General features: G+C 36.3%; 1 protein-coding gene across 1 annotated transcript in view; it reads left to right on the top strand.

Moving 5' to 3' along the window:
• Positions 1-21,411: 21,411 nt before the first annotated feature.
• The window catches only part of LOC107697185 (fermitin family homolog 1-like), a 23,754-nt gene continuing 19,681 nt past the window's right edge, over positions 21,412-25,484 (top strand). Inside the window, 1 exon segment of the mRNA XM_016497862.1 lies at positions 21,412-21,419. The gene's annotated coding sequence lies outside the window, so the exon portion shown is untranslated.

Genomic DNA, 25,484 nt, shown 5'->3' with positions numbered 1-25,484 from the left:
CACAAAATAATGTTCTTTTTAGCAACATCATATGACCCCTTTAAAATATTGTCTGGAAATTATTATTTTTCTTCCACAATTACATTTTATTAAAAAATATATTTATTTCTATATTACTTCTCTATATATTTCTGTCACACTTTTTTTTTGTTAATAAGCAGCTTTATAGAAAATATTGCCTAAGGCAACAGAAAAAAATACAAAATAGCACCCCTTTACAGCCCCCTGGAAGTCCCTGACCCCCAGTTTTAAATCCCCTGTATTAATATAATATAAAATATGTGTAATTTTTCTATAAAATAGTGTAAAACATTATATTTTACTACTACATGTTACTATATATTATATATATATATCCAAAACACAACTTACATCACAAACAGTTCACACCATCAAGGTGTGAATCACAGTTAGATCCCAAGCAGACAAGGCTTTGGTGAAGGGTTTCTTCGCTATTTGAATAACAATGATCTGTGTGTATCGATTGGTGAGGTGTCTATTACGCAACAGTGTGTTTGTTTTGCATAAATAAGTTCTACTTTTTCTCTTGAATCCACAGGTAACATACTATATTATAAAAAGGCTAATGCCTTGTGAAGCATGACATGACATTAACCCATACTGAGAAGATGAGCCATGCAATACCTTTGGCCATTCGTGAAGAAGCTAAATCCCTGGTTATCATTGATCAAGATGTGTTAATGGCTGGTTTAAATCTTGTTTTACGATTGGATTATGCTCATTAACAAGAGTTTGCAAATGCAGTGCCCTTTGCTCTCTCAGACCAGGGAGTTTAAAAGTGACCTCCTCTCCTGAATCCAGACTCAGAACAAGAAAACAGAGAGAGAAGCAGCCTTTAAAATCCTTTTAATGAAATAGACGTTTATATATTTAATCTAGATTTTATTTATACTAAGTTTAAAATGCTGTTTTGTGCTCCACAGAGGCAAACGTGTGGGACATAAACGTGCCATGGATGTCGGATGTCACGATTTAGGAACGTCAGACTGAAACCATTACTATTAGACAAATCCGCAGACGTCTGCTTAGTCAACAGCACGTATGTAGAAGGAATCTGCATATGAAAACCCCTCATTGGTTACAGGTATTCATTTCAATTATGTGTTGATGGCAAGTTTGTTTTGACAAAAGCAACTGGGCCATTGCGATGGGAGAGCTAGCAGTAGATTAAACCCCATTGAGATCAAAAGATATCTTTGTGTGCTTCCAAGACAATAACATCTTATGAGGGATAATCCCTGGATCATCCACTTAGCAATTAAAATACACTGATGCATTCCATTCCTCAGGTGATACTGGTCTCTACCAGTCCCGGCCAGTAAAAGTGAGCTCTGTGCACAAATCAGATGATCACTTAAATGATTACAGATAGCTTTCGGGAGCACTAGTTTTATAAGGAATATGTAGTCTGTTAAAGTTGCAATAAAAAAAAAAAAATTATGTGCTTTTATTCCCATTTGCCGCTCCCCTAACGTTCACCTTGTTGCCTAAACAGTAGGTCATGAACATAGTGCTCTAAGCTCTCCATTGGCCAAAGGTGCTTTAGATTCAGGGATAACACTTCACAATGCATGTTAAGTAGCCTTAATTACTCAAAACAAGAGGACCACGGAGAGTGAAAAGAATGTTTATCTTTGCCTTATTGTCTACCGGTGTGGGCTGAACCCAGGCAAGGAGATTGTGTCCATGAGGTCTGCTGGTGTGGAGGGAGGTGTTTGTGTGCTTCAATTTTACCCCAGTGCCCCATTAAAAAACCTAAAGTCATTATCTAATGAATTGATGGTTGATCTAATTATTCTCTGATTGGATGAAATGTTATCTTTTAAATTCCATCTCATTATTTGCTCAAAGTTATCTCGTTGGTTACCCAAATGCCTGCAGCCTGTGGGTAAAAATTCCGCTCTGATGCTTGCTTTACTGGGAATAACGTCACTCATTTAAATGGCAAATGAAGAATTGACCTGTATGAAATGTTGTGCTTATGCTTTCAGGGGCTTTGCAGAGTCTTTGATCTGTGGCTGGGAAGAGCAGTGACCTCTGACTTTTCCTGCATGAAACGTTAAAGATCATTTCTATGTTTGGAGCCGTGTGATGGAAATTGTTGCATTTGTTTCGTAGGTCAGAGATGGAGGTTATTGATGCTGAATCAACCCTGAAAGTCACCGTAAATCTGTATGTGGAAAATATATTTGTGGAAATTATTTTTTGATCAAATAATATAATAAAAATCTTAATTATTCCAAACGTCTGTCCATCAGTGTATGGAGATATTTAACATATATTTAATTTAACAGATATATTTAATGGATTAATTGTTACTTTTAAAGCCACTAGAGTTCAACTAATGGAACTGGAAACATTATTGTTTCCCAATAGTTTTCCTTAACACCCTTTGTCTTCCATTGGTTGGAAAACTGATAGCTCTGCCCTAAACTCACGCCATTGGTTGAGCTAAAGTCTGGTCCCTTTGGCAAAACAAAGCAATATTGTGAAAGTGCCAAAAAGCCAGAGGTTTTTTTATTTAATTTTTTTTACAAATTTTGGGGGAATCAGACTATAAATGTATTTCTTATATTTGCTTAGTAAGCTAGAAGTATTTTAACAAAAAAATACACACGTTAATTCTACAGTGGGTTTATTTAGCGAATTCACTGAAAAACTTTACTTTGAAGCAGTTTTCATTAGTAAATTTCACAAATAATAAAAAAAAATGGCAAGTAACACATTGAATCAAATGTAAAATTTAGAAGTAGAAAGACTTAAATAGTATTTTCTTGTAAAACGTACTCCAGTAATCTTAGGTTTATTTAACTTTGACTTTTAACTTTTTATTTATGTTTTATTTAACTTTCAAAAATCGTTTTTGTACAGTGTATAGGGAACATTCAGCACTTAAGACTTTTTTTATTTACTGCCTTATGGTCACTTTCTTTCTGACCTTAAATAAATCTCAGACAATTTAAGCCTGGCAACCCAGAACTCAGAACAACAGTCAAAGAATTTCGGTTTCCTGACCATCACAGCTATTTCAATATGCACAAAGCTGCATGCAGAACGAAATCTGAGAATTCCACCCACAAATCCTCTTGACTCCATCCCAAACCTCCGTGAGTGTAGAACATGGGGTTTTGTCAGTCATCTGTCTGCATGGATGAATCAAGCAGCATGTTATTGAGTGCTCCGGCTAACCGATGAAGAGTAGCCATCATTAAGGAGCATCAAAGTGCCAGAGCATCTCTTCTCTGTCCTCCATTGGAGCTGAGTGGAGCTTCTGTCATCACCTACATTCCATGGGTCTGTCTGGGAAAAGGCATGGAGATGACTCTGCAGATTGAGCCCCTTACATTGTGCTAACAGTTGTTTGGCAGAATGCTACACTACACATTCCACTGGTCATCGGACGAGCCTGTCTTTGGTTCCCTTATAATCTGACCTGGACCACCACCATGAGTCTTAATGATGGTTTGGACCCCACTGGTCATTTCAAGCAAACACGACAATGTGCCAAGCTTAAAGTCAAAGTCATTTTGTGAATGTTTCATGAAAATAGTGAATGAAAATATGAAAAAAAAAAAGAAAAACCCATATCAAAAAATAGTAAAAACAGTACTACTGTGAAATACTATTACAATTTAAAATAACTATTTTCTAATTGAATATATTTTCAAATGTCATTTATTCCTGTGATGCAAAGCTGAATTTTCAGCATCATTACCCCAGTCTTGTGTCACATGATCTTCAGAAATCATTCTAATATGCTGATTTGCTGCTCAAGAAACATTTCTTATTATTATCAATGTTGAAAACATTTGTGCTGCTTCATATTTTTACTTTTTCAAGATTCTTTGACAAATAGAAAGTTCAAAAGAACAGCATCTTTGCCTTTGATCTACTTTGCCTTTGATCTGCCTTTGCTGAATTAATTTCTTTCAAAAAATTCTACTGATTTACTGATCTACTGATGTGTGATCACACACACACACACACACCAATGACTGTTAAAATAAAATAATAGTGTTCTTGGGATATATATATATATATATATACAGTATATATATTGCTTTTCAGGCTGAAGTTCTCTGAGTTATAGACATAATCTCTGTACTTTTCAGAGTTATCTTGATAGGTTTATTGGACTATATAGTGCTATATTTAGCACTGGAAATCCTTCTAGGACAAGACAGCAATTAGAGAAATATGGATTAAAATATTTATAGCATAAAATGGATAGTAACAGTCTGTCAAAGAACAAAAGACAGGTTGTAATAAAGTTCAAGCAAATTATTAAACAAGTGCAGGTTAGACACAGGCTTTCGTCACTTCCAAGAAAATGTATGATGTTTAAATGTTTTATAGAGAAGGCAGTTTCATAATGTTGGAGTAAAAGGGGTTTTGTAGCTCTCTTCACACTTGAACAGTGTGAGGCAGTGAAATATTTAAAGAAATAGGAATGAAATTCTGTCATTATTTCATCTTCATGTGTTTCTAAACCTAAATGTTATTTATTTTCAGAGGAGCAAAAAAAAAATTTTTTTTCACAAATCTTTATGCAGCCATTTCCACGAGTCACTCCATAGTCACTACATCTGTCAAGGCCAAAAAAACACCATAAAAGTAATAAAAGTGATCCATATGATTCACGTGATACATTTAAAATCTTCTGAAGTCATGTGGTAGTTTTGTATGAGCAGTAGACCAGAAGTTAAGTCATTTTTTAATGGAAAGCTTCCTTTATGTGATTGCTTTCAAATATAGTGCCTATATGATTCAGGTTTGACAATAATAAATTGGGTTGTCTGTGTGTCGAAACCAAACATCACTATGGAAGCCCGTTTCCGACATTGAATAAAAAAAATGAAACAAGGTAATTGCGACTTTTTATCTCACAAAAATTCTCACAATTGTGAGTTTACATCTTGCAATTCTGACTTATTTTCTCTGAATTCTGAAACTCACAATGTGTGTTATAAAGTCAGATTTGCAAGATATAAATGATATAAACGTGCAATTCTGAGGAAAAAAGTCAGAATTGTGTTTATATCTTGCAGTTTTGACTTTATTTCACAGAATTGCGAGTTCATATCTCACAATTCAGACTTTTTTCTCTCAATTGCGAGTTTATTCAAGATTTTTTATTTGTCACATACATGGTTATATAGAGAATATATGACCAGCAGTGAAATGTAATCTCGCAATTCGGAGAAAAAATGCCAGAATTGCGAGATGTAAACTCGCAATTGCAAGAGGGAATAAATAGAATTAATTCACAACTCACAATTATGCAATAAAAAAGTCGCAATTACCTCATTTTGTTTTTTATTCAGTGGCAGAAACGGGCTTCCACAAATCACTGATGTCAAACCTGACAAAATGGCATTTTCAGTGAATAACGTCAGTTTCACTCTATAATATGAATTCAGAAGACTTGCAATGTAGCGCACAAGTTGTATGAAGTTTTTTTTTTTTGAGGTTGATCAGAATGGTCACATTGAACTTTCATTGAATGCAAACAACTGTGAGGTTGGCGCAAGATGGCGGTGAGTAAATAATGGTTTTTAATGAATAATTTAATATGGAAAAAATTATTCATTTACCATTTTTGGTAATCTATTCCAAGGTCTTTAGAGAGTTTCCTACCACTACAGAAAACTTGAGTAGATCTGAAGAGTTGAGATGAGAGATATAACGCGCTCGGGGTTCAGAGAGACTGGTAAATACAGGGATCTGCCCTTTGAATCAAACTGGTCTCGTAAAGACACCACATGTCACTGAATTATACGTTCGCATGATTAGAAGCTTGGGCTGCATAAACATCCCGTGTCAAGATTTACATTTCTCCGCTTAAGCACATGCAGCTGTTTATAGACTCATCCGCAGACATAAGAAGCTCCGGCTATACATAGCAGCAGAAACCTTTTAAAAAAAAAAAACATCCTGAGGGGGCTCATTTAGATTAATGGATGCAGTGGCAAATTTAATGTCAATTATGGAAAACGCAGCTACGGAAAGAGCCAAGTTCGACGTTCGTGAAAGCGGCAGTGGAAAGCAAACGCACAGTAGCGGACGTGGCTGGTGCGCGGCCCGCGCCGTTCCGCAATGCGTCCATTGGAGTTTCTCAGGAAAGGCCAAGTGTTCTGTTTTTCCCCCACAAATATAATTTTCTGCTTACGGTTAGACGTGACCTCGAAATGGGCAGCCTACTTCATACCTATTCCACATATATCATCTGACAAGTAGAGAAAACAAGGCATTAATCTTTCCTCTAGACTTGTGACAAAGTCTTCAGCAGACACTTGAGCTCGACTGACTGACACCACGTCTGCACAGAGGGATATTTGGAGGCATCTGATGGTGGGTTGTGTCTCCTGGCCTGCAGGTTTACACTTGAGAGGCAACCTTAAGTGCACATACCAAAGATAGACAAACCTAAACACTGCATTTGGGTACAAGTCAAACAAAATGGGGAGAGTTCATGTGAGAGGCTTGTGTTATTTCACGGAAAGATACACAATTTACATCGAATCTTTACAAGTAGGTCCCATACCACAGATGGACTTGTTAAAGGCATGATTGTCAAGTATTTCCGACTTTAGAATGCTTTGTTTTGTCCAAATCTATTTCTGCCCTTCCGCTCACCCCCGATGGTACAAAAACATGTCAAGGCTTTTGGGCTAGAGGGCTTAAAGACAAAAACCAAGCCAGTGGCACTCTAAGCTGGGATCTTAAAGGGATAGTTCACCTAAAAATACACTTCTGTCATTATTTACTGACGCTTTTTGTTTCTTTCTTTCTTCAGGATGTCCAAGCTGCTCTTTTCAACGCAAGTGAATGGTGACTACAGCTGTCAAGCACTTTTCAAGGCAAGTTTTGCAGTAAATAATACACAAATAGCATATAAGTATGGAAGCTGTTTCCGCCACCAAATAAGAAATAAAGAAGGTAATTGCGACACACACAATTTAGACTTTTGTTCTTGCAATTGTAAGTTTCTGTCTCACAATTCAGACTTTTCTTCTCAGAGTTGCATATTTATATCTCATAATTTTGCATGTATATCTTGCACTTCTGAGTTTATATCTTGCAATTCTGACTTTTTTTTTCAGATTAAAAAATAAAATTATGAGATATAACTTCAGAATTGCAAGAAGAAAAAAAAATAGCAATGACCTTTTTTTTTTTTTAAATCCCGTGGCGGTAACAAGCTTCCATATGCTAGTCATATTAAGTCAAGTCAGTTTTAATTATATAGCACTTAACACGATGTACATTGTTTCAAAGTAGCTTTACAGAAAATATTGCAAAACTAATATCCTAATACCACAAGATAATTATTTAGCAATTCCATTAAGAGCTTCATATTTAAAATTATGCCTTAATATATTTGGCATTTTATCAAATTAACTGCTTTTATGGTGCTTTTTTTCTTCCGTTGACAGACCCTAGTAACCATCCACTTTCAATTTGTGGAAGAAAACAGCCCAGACAAACTTCCTTTGGGGTCAAACAGGGTTTTTTAACCAAATGTCTGCATGAACTATCCCTTTAAAAATAGTGTCTCTACAGTTAGAGCATGCCAAGTATTTGTAGAAAGGTTAAAAACAGAGGGCCCAGTAATGTGCAGACAGCAGACGTTTTTCTTTCGTAAAATCAGCAACAACTTCTTTATTTATCTTTCTAAAACACGGCCGGAGACATCATATAATGAGACATCATGCGATATAATGGCCGAACGTTCACAGAATCTCCTATGAATCTGTCACTTTGAGCTCAATGCAGTATGGAGAGGAGTTGGAAGTGCTCAGAAGGGAGGTAAAAAGCAGACACGTCTTGGCATCCACACAGCAACATTAAAAGTGTGTGGTTTCACAATAATAATAATCTTGAGAGCAGCTGTGTAAACATTTAACTGAGCACGCCTCTTGTGGCACGGTACGGGATCCTCATGTTCAACTGTGTATTTTGCTAGATGCGATTGTGCACTTATCAACACTTATCTAAATGCCTGTGCTTGTCTTTTCTGCATCGTAGCTGATATTGACATAACCCTGGACCGTGATGTTTTCATAGCGACCAGCTGTAGGAATTTAACAGTTTCATTTAATCTGCCTTATGAAAGTGTGTCTATACTTTCAAATATTATGTAGTTGCATTCCCAGTAAAGAATGGGACTTGAGTCATGGGTCTTGAAAACTTTGGCTTTTAATAATAGACCAAAATCCAGCCTAGTATTAAGAATATACTTCACCCAAAAATTTGTTTTCTGAAGCCATAGTTTTTTTTTTTAAGAAAGAAATTAATACTTATAATGTTAAAAAAGATTTTTATAATGGTAAAAAATATAATGTTTTTTTTTATAATGTTAAAAAAGATTTCTATTTTAAATGAATGCTGTTTTTTCACAAAAATATTAATTAGCACAACTGGTTTTATCATTGATAACAATAAGAAAAGTTTCTTGAGCAGCAAATCAGCATATTAGAATGATTTCTGAAGGATCATGTGACACTGAAGACTAGAGTAACGATGCTGAAAATTCAGCTTTGCATCACAGGAATAAATTACATTTTAAAATATGTTAAAATCGAAAACTTAATTAAAAAATTGTAACAATATTTCACAAGATTGTGGTTTTTACAGTATTTTTGATCAAATAATGCACACTTGGTGGGCGTCAGTGTTTGAAAGTGTAAAAAAAAAAAATTCACAAAAATAGCCAGTTTTATATAATGACATACATATCAAATATATACAATATAATCATATTGGCTATTTTTGTGCATAAAAAAAAAAAAAAAATTTCATGGAAAAGGAGTCCAGCACTTTTCACAGAAGAAAGACAGTAAATGAAGACAGAATTCACATTAAGTAAGCCAGAATCAGTATGCAGCAAGTTTCCAGCCCTCTCGGGTCATGTGACGTAATTGCTTGTTTGCTCTATTTATCTCTGTGAAAAACTGCTCTGGGTTCACAAAGTGTAGAGAATAATCAGCTGGATCAAACACTGCCTTAAATTACAGCAGAGAATCAAATAGCGGCTGATGTCTATTCATCCGCATGGGTAAACACTGTGCCTGTAATTCGCTTTTTCTCTAAATCTCTCTCTCTCTTTCTCTCTCTCTCTCTCTCATCACACACTCCATTACCGTGATGTGCCACTAACATTGTCGTAAACAAACCCCAGATGCTCAAAAACACACCTCTTTGATCCGGGTTCGAAGACCTCCATGAATCTGCTGGTACCTCTTCCACCTGATGTTCGGAGACCACTTACAGGGGAAACAGGAAGAGGCCATGTTCAGTAAGTATCTTGCTTTGTACTGAATTCTGAGTATGAATAATACTGTTTAAAAATAGTCAGTGAAACAGTAGGCATGCAGCAACATTTCAAACAGTTGCATACTACGTTGTTGTCACATGACTATGTCACTTTGAAATAAATATGGTCATTTTGCATTTTTAATCAAATTTTAATGTCTAAAAATGTCAAAATTGAGATGTAAATATTCCTAACAGTGTAAATGAAAAGTCGATTTGAGTGAATTGCATTGTGGAATACATTATTTTTTTCTTATTTTTTTATTGCATACTCAATACTTGACTAATGTAGTTGTTCATCTGGGTATTCCATGCATACAGAAAATGTGCATACTTTGTATGCATACTGAATACTGCATACTGAGTACTGCAAAAGTTGTATGAGTAGTATGCTGTTCTCATACAAACTTAATGTCTGTGGATAGCGTTTGTAGTATGTAGTCGATTACAATATAAGAAAATAATTTCACTGTCCCTCAGTGGATTTGTCCCATATTTACAGTCATACACTTCCGTCTTTGTTAAAGCATGTATAATATGAATGGTTGAATTATATAATATGCATGATTGTCAGTTATGCATTTTTCCCTATGTGAACAAACACTGTATTCTGAATAAATACTAGTATACTGCTTACTGCATACTATGCAGTGTGTTTACAGATTTAGATATCTAGAGATTCAGATATTGATGCTCATCCTATTTATTAAAAGGTGACACAACATTGATGACAATTTGTATTGGATATGGATGGATAAACTGAATACTATGAGTAGTATGCTATTATAACACATAGCAAACATAGCCAGATTGCAAGTGTAAGTAAGTGTAAGCAACCAGGTTTATTGTTTTTAGCTCATCATGACGTGGGTTGAAAGATTGTTTAAAACTTTGAACAGACAAGGTTGGGAAGTGATTCTGTTACACTGGTCTCAAGCAAACACATGTTATGGTTATACTTTTAAAACACTGTGATAGTCACATACTTGCCTGTTTTACTGCTTTTGTCTGTGGTAATCGTCAGCATGCCTCAAATGCTGCCCATAGACAGTTGTAAATAACCTACAATATACCTTAAAAGCTAAAACCAGATAAACATTTTATTGCTTATAGATACACTACTGTCTGAGGTCTGTAAGATTTAAAAAAAAAAAAAAAAAAGGTTTTGAAAGAAGTCTCTAATGCTCACCAAGGCTGCATTTATTTGATCAAAAATACAGTAAAAACAGTAATATTGTGAAATACTATTGCAATTTATATTGCATTACTCCAGTCTTCAGTGTCACATGATCCTTTAGAAATCATTCTAATATGCTGATTCTTTACTGACACTTGTTCTCAGTTCAATTTCAGATACTTTGGAAGAATTTGTTGAGGAATATTTGTCGAGTTCATCTTTGAGTTTGTAACATTGTTCAGTCTAATTCTGTAACTCTAGATGAGACACATGAGAATATTCTGCTCTTTTTCTAATTTAAACAAAAATCCTGTCTAGGAGAAACAATTGAGATTACTGAGTTCAGTAAATGCATCATTTTAAAAGATGGAGTGCATAATCTGCACCTCATTTCTCTGCATTGTGCCAACACTATTATTTAAACAGAATCCCATGAAGCATTAAAGAGCGAACTCTAGCAGGACTTCATTCATGAAAATCTAAGTTTGGCTCAAAGTCAGTGTTCCCAACCTTAATTCAGTATTCTGTATTGCAGGACTGCCTGTAGATCAGCTAACGTGGATTGAGCCATGCAACGTTTTCCGAAGACAGAAGAGAAACTTAATGAGAGGAGACAGAAGTCCTATTTAAAAGTAAATAAGACGGGTAATTAATTCTCAGATCGCACAGTATCTCATATAAAGGCTGTAATTCACCTTTGATTCATTTGGCCCCTGTTCCCGTCGCTGAGAACGAAAGCCCTCTCGCTTGGTTTGTGTATGGATAATTGAGAAAGACTGGGCCCCCTTGTCATTATGTCAAATTCTACCTAAGAACGAAACATTCTATTTTCCTAACCTGGTTAAGTAATCATATTACCTCAGGCTCCATAAAGTGGAACAAACAGTAGCATAGAAGTTCAGCTCCTTTTTTACATGCCTTGAGTGACAGATTGGCTTTCATCAAAGGGGCCAGAATCGAACTTATGGAGTCATTTCGCTTTGCTAAGAATACTAAATTGATCCTCACATGCGGAACATCTGGTGAAAAGCAATTTCCACCCAAGTGTTTTAGTATTTCCTCATAATTAATTTCACATGTACATGACAAGAGCTACTGGTCTCCCAGAACAGGCTCACAAAAGCCAGCTTTGTTCCCCTCTGTCAAAAAGTATGCTGTGGTTCCTCGTTAAAACGCGCTAGTTCTTTTGACGCTCGAATTGATGATGAAAGGTCTGCTCAGGAGACACAAGTCATATCATCTGCTTCAGAAGCTCCAGAAAGCATGCTGTGCTGGCCACCAATCTTGAGCCCTGTTTACACCTGGTTTTCAGATTCGTTTTTGTCGATTTGATCACAAGTGGACAATGCTAAATACAGGTGTAAACGGGGTCTGAAACGTTTTGAGGTTGTCCACTTTCGAGGTAGTCGACACTCATGTGATCGAATGTGTTTGAACAGCCACTAAAGATCACCTCCTCTCTGCCTCTGCCTGATTCTTAAACATTAAACTATGCCGTCTAAAATTGTAAGTTTGGTTTGAAGGTGAAAAAATGTAAAAAGCAAAAAAGTGTTCTCTAACACAAACCCACAAACCCAACACAAACCCCCAGCGTTCGGCGCAGTTTTGCGACAATCAGAGCAGAAACAAAAGCTGCTGCTCTCGTTTTCTGATGACTTATTTTGCATTCATATGTAACTGCACAAGCTTATTTCACAATATTAGATCGAAAGATCAGAAAAGGCCTCCCCTCAAAGAAATCAGGAAAGTGGTCAAAATCAACAAAAGACAGCAATTAAAACACAGAATGTGTCTCTAATTGTGATCAGATCGACCAAAACGCATCTTAATACCAGGTGTAAACAGGGCCTTAGAAGCGAAGTTCACGATCTGAAGATAAGTGAGTGAACTTTTTTTTTTTTTTATATATAGCTCTTTTAACAATATAGATTGTGTCGCGTCTTCCGAGGGGGGTGCACCCAGGGTCCGTGGTGTCCCGGCGCCGGAGTGAAGGACATCTGGGAAGATCGCGTCCTGGGTGCACCGGGCCTGTGCAGAGAAACACACGGAGTAGAGGTGGTGGGAGAGTTAGCAGCGCGCTGTATACTTACCTCGGACTTGTGAGCGTCAGCCTGGGATGTTTTTTGAACTGGGACTTTGCTTTGAAGTACGTTTGAATTATTGCTTGATACAAAAATTTTAATTTCAAATACCTTCAGAAAAGAAAGGTAAAGGTTCTTTATTGGCACTGATGGTTCCAAGAAGAACCTTTGACAGTGTCGTGGAGAAAGTCTTCACTTTAATACCGTTTTTAACCAATGGTCATATTGCAGGTGTTCTCCTCTTTTACTCTCCCTGGAAACTTCCCAATATTCCCGCCAAAGTCACCTCATTAATTGGTTAGCTTGTTTTCAATGGTGGCATCCTTCTAATCATTTAAACTTTCAACAAAATATGCTTTAATTGGATTAAAGGGGTCCTATTATGCTCTTTTACAAAGTCTTGAGTGTGTTTTGGGGGTGTACTAGAACATGCGAGCTTCAGTGTAAATATTGCGTCAAAATCAAGTCAATTTGAGCGCAATTTAAACCCGGATGATTGTAACCACTCCAAGTTCGTCTGCCTTGGGAAAACTAGCGTGTCTCCGACATAGTGATAACACTCGTTGCCTTCTCTAGTGCAGCTCAACCAGGTCTCGTCCCATTCGTTGATATTTGTGATATCACAAATCCCGGAAAATATGCGTTGTATTCCAAACTAGTCGTTCGTTGTTGTTTTTGAAAAGTGATCTCTGTTAAATAAAATATCTCCTTTTGAAGTGGACTTTGAGCTTTGTAACTTTGCAGATCTTTTTTATGCTCAAACAGCAACATTACAGACTAACTAAAGTTGAAAAAGTGAAAAAGCATAATAGGATCCCTTTAAGGAATATACCTTCATGAGATTAGAGAAACTGGTGCTTATATAAACATTAAGTGAATGGTGAACTTACAATATCCTAGTTTGGCCTATCTTCAAATGCACATGATAAAACATCATATATCATTTTTATTTGTGCCACAAAATGATCATTGCATGTTTATACTCAGTGTGAGACATAGAGGCATAGATGCCTAATAAAGGCCACAAAAGGTTCCTTACAGTGGAAAAAGGTACTTTAGATGATTAAAATGGTCTTCACACCAAGAAAAATGGTTCTTTGAAGATCTGTTGACTGAAAGGTTCTTTGAGGAACCCAGAATGGTTTTTCTATGGCATTGCTGCAAAAACCCCCATTTGGAACCTTTATTTTTAAGAGTGTGAAGAAATTGCATTGAAGTGATTAGTACGCTCAAGCGCACAAGTATGGTAAATTGTGTGATTGTTATTATTTTTCAAAACATCTTCTTTGACCCCTACGATCCTCCACAATGCTCTTGAACTGAGGAGAATAGAGGCCTACGAGATGAGACATAACAGCACCTGCTCTTACTTGTCTCCAAACAGTGAGGTGTCTCCAGATAAAAGTCAGTCACCATCAGATTAATCACTAAAGCGACCAGGGGAGATGCTGTCCGATCAAACGCACTTTGTGTAGCGTGTCTGGGACCACCTGCATGTGCATATGTACTGTAATGCTTTCTTGGCAAAACCATTTGTAAGCATATTGTTTTTTCCCCAAGCGGACTTCCCCCTCTTTTGAGGTTGATGTTTCATGCGCAGTCGTTTTTTTTGCCGTCTCATGTTGCCGAAGTGAGACTTGAATGGGTTGAAGTTGCCATACACAAGTGAACAAGAATGGAAAATATGTTCTTGTTCCGATACCGAGCCCAGATAAAAGCAGGTGTTTCAGATGTTTTGGATAACTGCTGTATTTAAAGCGGTGGAACATCCTGTTTCCAAGCACACTCTGAAAGGCCAAGCGTTCTTCTGCTGTTCCTCTCAAAAATCAAAGTGTCTCATTCCTATTTATCTTCATCTTTTATGTCAGCCAGCTGGTTTTCTACCTTTTCAACTTTCAACAAGGATTAGTGCACTCAAAAATGAACATTTACTTCGTTCTTCTGTGGAACATAAAAAGGAGTAGGTTTAAATAATATACTGGTCATTTTTCTGTGCAATTACAATGAATGCGGACAGGCATTTTTGAATCCAAAAGCACCAAAATAAGACTTGTGCAATATATTCCAATGCCCCTGAAGTCACACAATACCTTTGTGTTATGAACAGAGCAAAACATTAATCATTAGTCCATTCACTACAGTTTTTTGAGTGGGTAATGAAAAATTTTGGAATAAATAATGAACTCTGCAAAAAGAGCAAGGGCGGATGTGAAGCTTATTTTGTTGTTATGATAATTTCCTTTGTTTTAATATTTATTTTAGTATTTAATTTAATTATATTGTAAGTTATTTTAATTTTATATATATAGTGTATATTATAAGTATTATTATTTAAGTTTTTTTAAGTATTAAATATGATTATTTTTGCTGATAAAGTACTTCAAAATTTAAATACATTTTTAAAGAATAATGTCTTAATTTCACAAACTGTCATAGAAATATAGTGCACAAGTCATATGGTGCATTTTGTTTTTTTGTTGGTGCTTTTTTTTGTTGTTGTTGGTCCTCATTCACTTCTATTGTTTTGAAAAAGTGTGGCCAAGATATCCTTCAAAAACTGACCTTTTATTCATACAGGTTTGTCATTCAGGTTTGTAAGAAAGAAAGCCAGAATTTTCATTTATGAGAGAACTATCCCTTAAGCAGAATTTTTATTTCCTTTCTTAGGCAGCCAACTTTTCCCTTTGTTGCCAGACTAATCTAGTGTTAATTGTCTAGTTAGTCTGTTTCACTTCCACATTTTTAATCCCCGAATGGCAGGTCTGCTTCCATTGTTAAGGGCAGCAGAAATTGCATTGATCCTTTAACCCTGCTAACCCTGCCGATGACCCCCGGAAGGGATAACATTACTCGTAAGTGATGAGTGGAGCGGTAGGAAGAAAAGAAGCCTTACAGTCATGGGGGAATCTCGTCCCAGCGAGGTCAAAGTCATGAGGGACCACTATTATCCAGATGAACTCTGTTGTTTATGACTTCAAAAGCATTTAAATACAACAGTAGACTCTCTCAGAGAACCTTTTGTGACCTGGGCCCTTTGTGCTGAGGTCTGGAGGGTGACTGGTTTCACTCAGAGCCGTGACAGGTCTGGTGCTCAGAGACGTTTAAGCATCTAATGTTACTCAAGCAGCTCCGGCATTAGAGCCTGATGACGAGCGAGAAAAACAGCGAGGCCGCTTCATTTACCCCTAACAAAAACACAAATAAGAATGAGCAGAGGGACACAACGGTTAAACAGTCTTCAATCTGGACTCCTGTTATTGGAAAATAATAGCTTTGTGAAAAGGAAGTAATCTAGAGGGCCTTTAATCAATTTCTGCTAGATGAGCGATCAGGATGAAAGCTCTGGGACGGGGTCGCCAGCTCCAGACATTGTGGGCTGGTTGGTATATAGGAAGGATGGGCTTTAATTTGCTTTTCGGGGTGTCCAGGCATCTTTAAAGGCTTAATTGTTGCCATAGACAGCCTTGATGCCATGTGTTTGCGGAAATGGTTTCAAGGCCTGCTGTGGTAAAATCACAGTACGAGTGACCACTGACTAAACGCCGAGCGCAATATAGGTTAAAAGCCCATTCCAGTGCCATTACGCAGATATTTCGCCAGGTTCCGGTTTCTGTGTAACATTACCCAGGCCAAAAGTGGCAGAAGAATAAAGAGTCTGTGAAATCATGGATCGATGTGTTTCTGTATATATAATACATAATATTGTTTTCCATGCAGGGGCAGTAGCTGCAATTGTCTGCAAGCATTTCTGACAAAATCCATCATGTTATGCAATAATTTAGCATGGTTGAAAGCAATTATCGGCAAATGATTTACGATGAATATTTCAAGTAAAAACATGATAATTCTATAATTTATGATTTTCATGTAATTCCAGTGGCAGGAACTCCAAACTCCATGATGCAACTTGATAATTCAACATAACTGAGAAGCAATCATTAGTAAATGTGTTGTAGTGCATATTTCAACAAGTGAAACCTGATAACTTCTTTGCTTCTTGTGTGTGTGTGTGTGTGTGTGTGTGTGTGTGCACTGGTTTGGGTGATTTATGAGGACACAAATTTGTATAATGGCATGGGTGTGACACAGGTATTACAATATGAAGGTGGTTTATGACACTATAGTGTCCCCGTAATTCAAAAGGCTTAAAAAAACATGCTAAATGGTGTTTTTTTGAAAATCTAAAAATGCACAAAGTTTTCTGTGAGCGGTAGGTTTAGGTGTAGGGTTGGTGTATAGAAAATACAGTTTGTACAGTATAAAAACCATTACGCCTATGGAGAGTCCCCATAAACCACCAATACCAACATGTGTGTGTCTGTTTCCATTGTCAGGAACTCCAAACATCTACAGATGTTTCTGACAAAGACTGTGGTAAGTCACCATAATTGAGATGCAACCATTAGCAAATGGTTTACAGTCCAAATTTAAAGTGTAAAGATGAAAATATGTACGTTTGTATAGTCCAGTGGCAGAGACGTTAACATTTATATATGTTTCTGACAAACTGCATAGAGCAAAATTTAAGTCACTATAACTGAGAAGCAATCATTAGCAAATGGTAAAAAAGCTTGTCATTCTATTATTATGCACATTTTTTTTTCCAGTGGCAGTAACTGCAATATTTTCATAGGTTTCTGACGAAATGCATAATGCAAAGCCATAACTTAGGGTTATTGAGAAGCCATTGTTAGAAAATGCTTTCCAATGAGGAATTCAGCATATAATTTAATGAAAAAGTTGATAATTACTTATTTCTGCACTTTCAGTTGCCAAAAGTGCAAACTCCATGCAACTCCAAAATGCAACATAATAATTCAGTGTAATCGCGAAGAAATCATTAGCAAATGATCTGTAGTGATTATTTCAATATATTTAAAGTGCAAAGCAGATAAATCCTGCATTGCTTACATCTTATTTAGTGGCAGTAACTGCAAGCATCTATAAACATTTCTGACAAACTGTGTAACGTCATGGGATAATTCAACGTAATTGAGAAGCAATCATTAGCAAAGGCTTTGTAGTGAATTGTTCAGATAAAATAATTTCCTCTCCGCCAGCCAAAGATAATATCCCATCAATGGAATACACCATAGCCATATTTCTTCTTAAAAGGACAGTGGAAGGGTACGTGAATAATGAAGTGAAATTGCGCCAAGAGGTGCTAAATCGTTTGTGATAGGTTCAACTAGAGGACACCTGTGCATTTTGTTCCTCACGAGCGCACTTCGAAGTTCTCCAGGCGGGCTTTAGGCAGGCTAAATGTGTCTACCTGATGGAAGTGCATTCAAGGAACAGATGATGGTACAGTAGCTTCTCTGTGTATTTGAGCAGCATGTCATGATGATCCCTAATGCGACAGTAATTGCTCCTTGATGCCTGGCTTGCCAGCACAGAGAGCAAGAACTTTCTCCCATGAGTCAGAGAGAAAAGACTCCGAAATTGGAATGTCAATGGGATAATCCCCATGTTGCTGCTAATGGATCCTCTTGACCTTTGACTGCCAAATATAAGGTGGAGTGAATATTTTACAAACAGCTTACGTTAACGATGCTTGCCCTAAAATGATAAATGAAACCTTTTAACATGTTTCAGGCGGTTTATAAACACAAAGGAGGTGTTGCTGGAGGTGTTTGGCTCTTTTGAAGATGACCGCAGATGAGTCTGGCATGCCATCCGACTGAAAAATGCGGGAAGTCTTGCTATAGGGCGGCCCGAAGCATGTGGAGAACACTTGAATATATATATCTGAGTATTTAATCTCAACACAAACAGTGTGGGACGGGGATCTTTCAGTGGTCTGAATTCCTTCTCCATGTGTGAGAAATCTGCCCTCCGCAACCTGCAGTAACCATGGTTATAGGAACAGGAAGGAACCAATTCCAAAAGCACTAGAAATGTTTAAACTTGCAGGGCATGGCAGAAATTCAACTGATACTCGATAAAGTGTGCAAGACATTCAAATATTTACTTTTATTCCTAACTTGGAAACAAATTTACCATATAAGAGTAAATTACAATCCATAAATCTTATTTCCTGTCACTTCTTGCCTCAAGCATTGCAGCTAACTTAAACAGTTTACTGCTGTTTTTAACATTTTTGTCTGTCAGGCCCCCCTTTATATGATTCTTCATTTCAGTATTAGCTTTTTAAATGATTTGTTCTGTTTTTTGTTTTTAATGCATTTTATCATAACATTTTGATTGTCTCTTGTAGTTTTTTTATTAACCTATTGTATGTATTTTTTTAAGTCATTTAGCATCCCTCATTATTGTCTGCTGTTCATCATAATAAATGTTTAGAAAAAAGTCAAAACATCAAGCAAAAATTGACAGTAAGCTATGCAACTTCAAAACTGCAACTGAAAATTTGACCCCAAATATAAATATAGTGGCAATAGTGGCGTTTGCTAAGGCAAGGAAGTGACAGCACGTTTGTATAACATTTTCTAACAAATTAAGTATATGTACTAAGCAGTGTGAACAAAAATGGTTTGGTGCAGGATGTATCTAACAGCTATTCTTATAATCAAATAATTCGATTTTTATTTTTGATTAAAAATCAAAAAATTATTGTTTTATGTATTTAAAAAATATTTAAAAAAATTCAAATGATAAAAATTAATTATAAATGTAAAAATTACATTAAATTGAAATGTTTTACATTTTTAGCTATTTTATTTGTTATTTTTATATTGATTAATTTCTTTATTTTATAGCTGTTGTTGTAGCCCTGATCATTCTACCAAAAGTTATATATATATACTGTATATATATACATACACACCACATTTCTTGAGTATGTCTGTGCTCAGAGGAGCCCTCCAAAGTGATCTACATTTCAGCATGCATGGAGGGCTCTGGGAAGCCATGCCAAAAAATGTCAGGAGCTTGTCAGCAATTCTTCTGATTTGTCATCAGCCTTATCAGATTTTGCAGTGCATCTCCTTCCTGAGTGTGAATGGAAAAATGGAATTCATTCATTCAGCATTGGAAACTGTATGGCCGCTTTGAGTATGTGTGTCTTTGCCTCTGGATAAACAAAAATGGATTTTGAAAAATGCCAGATCTCTTCCAGATGGTTTCACACAACACCTCGCTTTACCATTTCAGCCCTGCGTCTAAAATCATGACTCGGTGTGGCACTCTGTGCGTGGCGTCCCTTGAGACATGTACAATAACAAATCATTTTTCACAGCGATCTTTTGTTTAGCACTAACTTGCCGCTGAGATATATGTGAACTACTACAACAAACAATTTCAAACCATCTGAACATTAACTCATTTGTCAAGATGTTTAAACAAATGCAGTGGCTTATTTACTGGGCTACTCTAATGAGTAGTTAACAAAAAAAATTGAATTTTGTCATTTTTGGATTGTTTGTTTGTTTTTGTCATTTCAAACCCTTTCTTTCTTTAGTGGAATGTACTGTTAAAGTTAAAGTTGCTTTTTTTAATTAAATTAATGGAGCTTGCAGACTTTAAAAGGGATATAAAAGCACCATAAAATGGTGCTAAAAGTAGTTTTTATGACTTTGTGCTATCATGAACAAATCTAGATTTTGAGTCCAATGTTTTTAATGAATCAGTTGATTGAATGATTCATTCATGAATGATCTGGTTCTCCAGTTAAGTTCACTGAACTAATGATCTGTGGTTCTCAAGTTAAAAATCAATGGAGGGAAAGATTATTAGTGAACAGTGATTTTAAATGTAGTCTGTACTTGAGAATATTTGCCATATTTACATTCATGCGTTTGTCAGATGTTTATGTCCTAAGCAACTTATATAGCATTCAAAGTATATGTTGTATCAGTTCATGCATATTGAACCCATGACCTTGGCATTGCTGGCACAATGCTCTACTATTTGAGCTTCAGGAATGCATGCAAGCTGAATGGACCATTTTTTGTGATGCTGTTAAAGGAATAGTTCACCCCAAAATGAAAATTTGCTGACAATTTACTAACCCTCATGCCATTCAAGATGTAGATGAGTTTGTTTCTTCATCGGCGCATGATTTAGAGAACTTTTGCATTTCATCACTTGCTCACCAACGGATGCTCTGCAGTGAATGGGTGCCGTCAGAATAAGAGTTCAAACAGCTGATAAAAACATCACAATAATCTACAAGTAATCCACACTACTCCATTCCATCATTTAACATCTTGTGAAGTGAAAAGCTGCATGTTTGTAAGAAAGAAATCCATCAAGACGTTTTAGACTTCAAACCTTCTGATCAAAATGAGAGTCCTCTGTCCATAATATTGCTTTCTCCAGTGAAAAATCTTGTTTTCATCTTGTTTGAACCAGGAGAGAAATATGCTTCATTGTTTACAAGTGAAAACAGTCCAAAACAGTTCTGAACAAATGTGTCTGTGGATTTTGATGTGACAACAGAAGATGGACTTTTTCACTGAAGGAAGCATTATTATGGATTATGGACACATATTTTGGCCAGAAGCAAAGGTTTAAAGTTAAAATGCCGTCATATGGATTACTTGTGGATTATTGTGATGTTTTTATCAGCTGTTTGGACTCTCATTCTGACGGCACCCATTCGCTGCAGAGAATCTATTGGTGAGCAAGTGATGTAATGCTACATTTCTCCAAATCTGATCCAATAAAGAAACAAACTCATCCATGTCTTGGATGGCCTGAGGGTGAGTAAATTTTCAGCAGTTTTGGGTGAACCACTTCTTTAAGTCCCAAAGCTAAAGCTTGAAAGATTTAGTCCTCATTCATTGATATTGCATTGTGATTGACCAAATTATCTACTTTTGTGCTCCACAGAAGAACATTATCGGGTTTGGAAAGGCATGAGGGTGAGTAAATGATGAACCACATTTCACATTTTCTTATTAGAAAAGTTTGGTGCCCAGAAAAAATCTTGCAAGTAGCTCTTGTACTGTTTGTCTCTGTATAATGTCAGAAAAGTTTGCCGCAGAGCTCCGCTAAAGCTGTGGTTTGAGTCAGGAAATGTCTGAGCATCACTGGATGAGGGATTGAACCTGCTGGTTTTAGCAGTCTTTACTGCCTTTCCTCCAAGTTAAAAAGGAAAAAAGGCTATGGATTTATGATTTAGCACCATAAGAATGTGCACAGGAATATTTATGTTCGAGCAAAGGCATAAAGTAATGAGTGACTGCTATATAAAGGCTTTGAACGTACACAATGCTGCACCAACAGCTTGGTGGACAAGCATGTAGTTGGCTCCAAAAAAGTCATTTTAGTTCAATTTAAAAACGATTTGAATTAAAAGTCTTAATTAAGGGGAGCAGAAGCACTTGCAATCAATGCAAGCAGTAATGTTGAAAGTCTTATTTGCAAGCATTCAAAGCTCAAAATGGGAAACGTGTGCTACGTGTTCACTGACGGCATTACACAAATTCCTCCCTAATTGTACATTTGACATCTTTCAAAGCCGAAGAAGTGGCAGTCCAGCAACAGGGAATCTAGGGATAAGGCGATATATGGACCACATCAGTCCCGCTTCTCCCATGGGCTATTTAAAAGTACAGTAGGCTGTATTTTCCGCTGCAAAGCCAAGCACCCACCCTTCCGTCCTTGCACCATATTGGAAACAGATGCTGTTGGATGCAAGGCCTGGCTAATTTAAGTGGACAGGCCAGATGGAGGAGAATGATTGCACACTACCCCCTGTTGGCTTTCATTTCGTAAGGTTTCAGAAACATGGCAGAGGTCTGCAGAGAGGCAGTGAAGAATTGTTTTACTGTTGAACGTTTCAGCCCCGTACAGCACTGGATCCAGCGTGGGTAGCCGTTTCCTAAATTAGACTGTCACACATACAGGCACTCAGAAACTAGCATGCAGCTATGCAGGAGGGAACTTTTTTATAATAGAAATAGATCTAAATATTACCACTGGTTAGTGCGTATGCCATCACAGTTGTATCCGCCAAATGTTATTTTGCAGTTGTTAAATGCTAGTGTTTTCCTCTTATATAAATCAGCTTGTTTTTTTCGTAAGTTGTATTCAAAACCTCCAAAAGCATATAAACCATGCTAAGTGACTGTCTAGAAGGATAGTTTATGTTTAGGAATAATTTTGTCATCATCATCTCAGCCTCATGTTGCTCAAAACCGCATCACTTTTTTCTTCTTTTTATCTTTGATCATGTTTATATATAAACAGAAAGGGGAAAAAAATACTTTTATTCAGCAAGGATGAATTAAATTGATCAAAAGTTGCATTAAAGAAATTTATGATGTTACAAAAGAATTATATTTCAAATAAATGCTGTTATTTTGAACTTTCTGTGTTCGTCATGGAAATCTAAAAAAAAAAAATGTACCAAAGTTTTCACATAAATATGAAGCAGCACAACTGTTCTCAACCTTGATAATAATCAGAAATGTTTCTTGAGCAGCAAATCAGCATATTAGAATGATTTCTGAAGGATCATGTGACACTGAAGACTGGAGTAATGATGCTGAAAATTCAGCTTTGCATCAAAGGAATAAATTACATTTTAAAATATATTCAAATAGAAAACTGTTATTTGAAATTGTAATAATATTTCACAATATTTCTATTTTTACCATATTTTTGATCAAATAAATGCAGCCTTGGTGAGCATAACACACTTATTTCAAAAACATTTAAAAAAAATATTTTGAACGGTTGTGTGTTACATACAGTATACCCACTTGTGTGAATAGAAATAATGTACAAGTAGTACTGACTACTTTTATAGTACTGTTTTGACATTTTTGGAGCTTAACAGCCTCAGTTCCCACTCGCTTTTATGGTATAAAAAAGTATCTTTGTTTATATTCCACAGATGAAAGGAAGTTTTCCATTTGGGTTGAACTATTGCTTTAAGGGTTCCGTAATCTAAATATTAAGCTCATCTAACTGAAATTCAGTCCAGTAACCGCGCATGTATCATCATATGCGTGGTTGTACTATGTAATTTGTGCTTGTGTGTGTGAGATAGAGACAGTTAGCTCACTCTGTGAGGTCTGTGGAATAATTGCACGGTGTGCGCACATGCCAACGTCACTACAGCAAACATTTGCTCGCTTAATTCTATCGTAACCTGAGCCGGGCTTTATTTTCACTATAGGCCAGTAATATTTACTTAGCCAAGCCTGATCCGTGCACACAAGTGATCTCAACTGTTTCCTAAGCCATGTTGACATGTTTGACTTGAATTAAATCTGTGGCTGTAAATAAGAAACCTAGAGGGGGTTCGTCACTAATCGAGAGCAGAGGCACATTGTAAAACTGAAGTTGTACACAAATAATAAGTGTGGGAATGCTGGGACGGAATAAATCAGTTTTAACTAAGTACTGCACTGCTTAAGAGTCTGTAAAGCATAATTCTCAGCATCAGCCCTCTGTGCACTACATTTGCACAATGCTATCTTTACCATAGTAAATGTGTTTTTTAGCTTGGAGAGATTCATCTGAAGAGTTTGGTCGCCATAGCTAACAAAAATACGTTCTAAGAACGATTTGCTAACGTTCCCATTAAGTTAGACAAGTGCTGTTTCTGAATGTTCTCTGAACGTTCGAAACGTCTGATTTTAGAAATGTTTTTTTTCTTGGATTTCCGAACGTTAAAGGAACATTCCATTATATCATTTTGGAAACATTTAGGGTTCTCTGAACATTCTGATACAAGAAGTAACATTTAAAAAAAACGTTAGACAGATGAACTGACTCACCATCACAGCTTATAATAAGAAAAGCAAATGTGTTTACAGTATATACTTCTTATAGTAATACAATTTAATAAGATTTAAAAAATTATAAAATATTAATTTAAATTCCGTTTATTGTTCATCAACTTGGACATTAAAGTCAACCAACTTCATCACTGTTACAGTTACTAAGACAATATTGTTAAATAATAAATTGGGACCAAAATGTCTGTTATCATCGCGATATTTCATTATATGAATTTATTTGATTAAAATAACACATGGCTTGTGCTACGCTTAATGTTCATAACTGTTAAGTGTTAAACAACCAGAATTTTAAATGTTTTAGAAACGTTTATTGGTAATGCAAATGTTAAGGGAACATTACATTTTATCATTTTGCAAGCATTTTGGGAACGTTACTTTTAAATGTTCTCTGAACATTCTGAAACAAGTAGTAACCTTTTAAAAAAAAATGTTAGATGAATGTCCAACTAAAACGTTTTTGTTTTGAGATCTTTGAAGACCAGATAACTTTGAACGAACGTTACATTAATGTTACTGGAAGAACGTTTGTTCATAACTTGGGGAGAACAAGCATTATTTTAGTACTACTGAGATACTATTATAGTTTTTATTAATACTTTAAATCAGTTTTTATATTCTTCTGTTTTCGTTTAGTTAAATATAATAACGTTAGCCAAAGTTCTGAGAACGTTAGCTGGTACGGTAGCCTACTAAACAAGACTTCAAACAGGTTCCGAGCTTTTCTTGTCCTCACTCGGTTTCCTGTCGCTCTGCGCTCGTGCTTCATCCCGCTGTGGTGGAAACTTATTTGAGCATCAAAACTCAAGTTCATACGAAAGGACCTCACCGAGAGGCCCTCCCGGCGTTCGTAATTATTAAAATAACATTTTCAAAGAATCATGCGCCGGGTTGGTATGAAGAGGGAGCGCCTTTAAAAGGCGAGAAGAGAAAATTAAAAGGCCGATGCGCAGATGGAGTGGCATCCATCACCTCCCTGAACTCTCAGGTTAAGAAGTTGTTTTGTTATCTCCCGCTCGCCCTTCGGGTGTGATTAAGTCTTGTTTTCCCTGTCCGCCTCGTGTACTTGCGCTTAAATGTCAAAACTGTGGCAGGAATGCTGGAGCGGAGAGGTCAAATTAGGTCATATGGAGGATGTAAACAACAATGTTTTCTTTTCTTTTTTCTTAATGGACT

The sequence above is a fragment of the Sinocyclocheilus anshuiensis genome, unplaced genomic scaffold (genome assembly GCF_001515605.1).
Source record: "Sinocyclocheilus anshuiensis isolate Anshui unplaced genomic scaffold, SAMN03320099.WGS_v1.1 scaffold38, whole genome shotgun sequence".
NCBI lineage: Eukaryota > Metazoa > Chordata > Actinopteri > Cypriniformes > Cyprinidae > Sinocyclocheilus > Sinocyclocheilus anshuiensis.
Note: the sequence above shows the minus strand (reverse complement) of the source record. Positions and strands in the feature narration are given on the sequence as shown.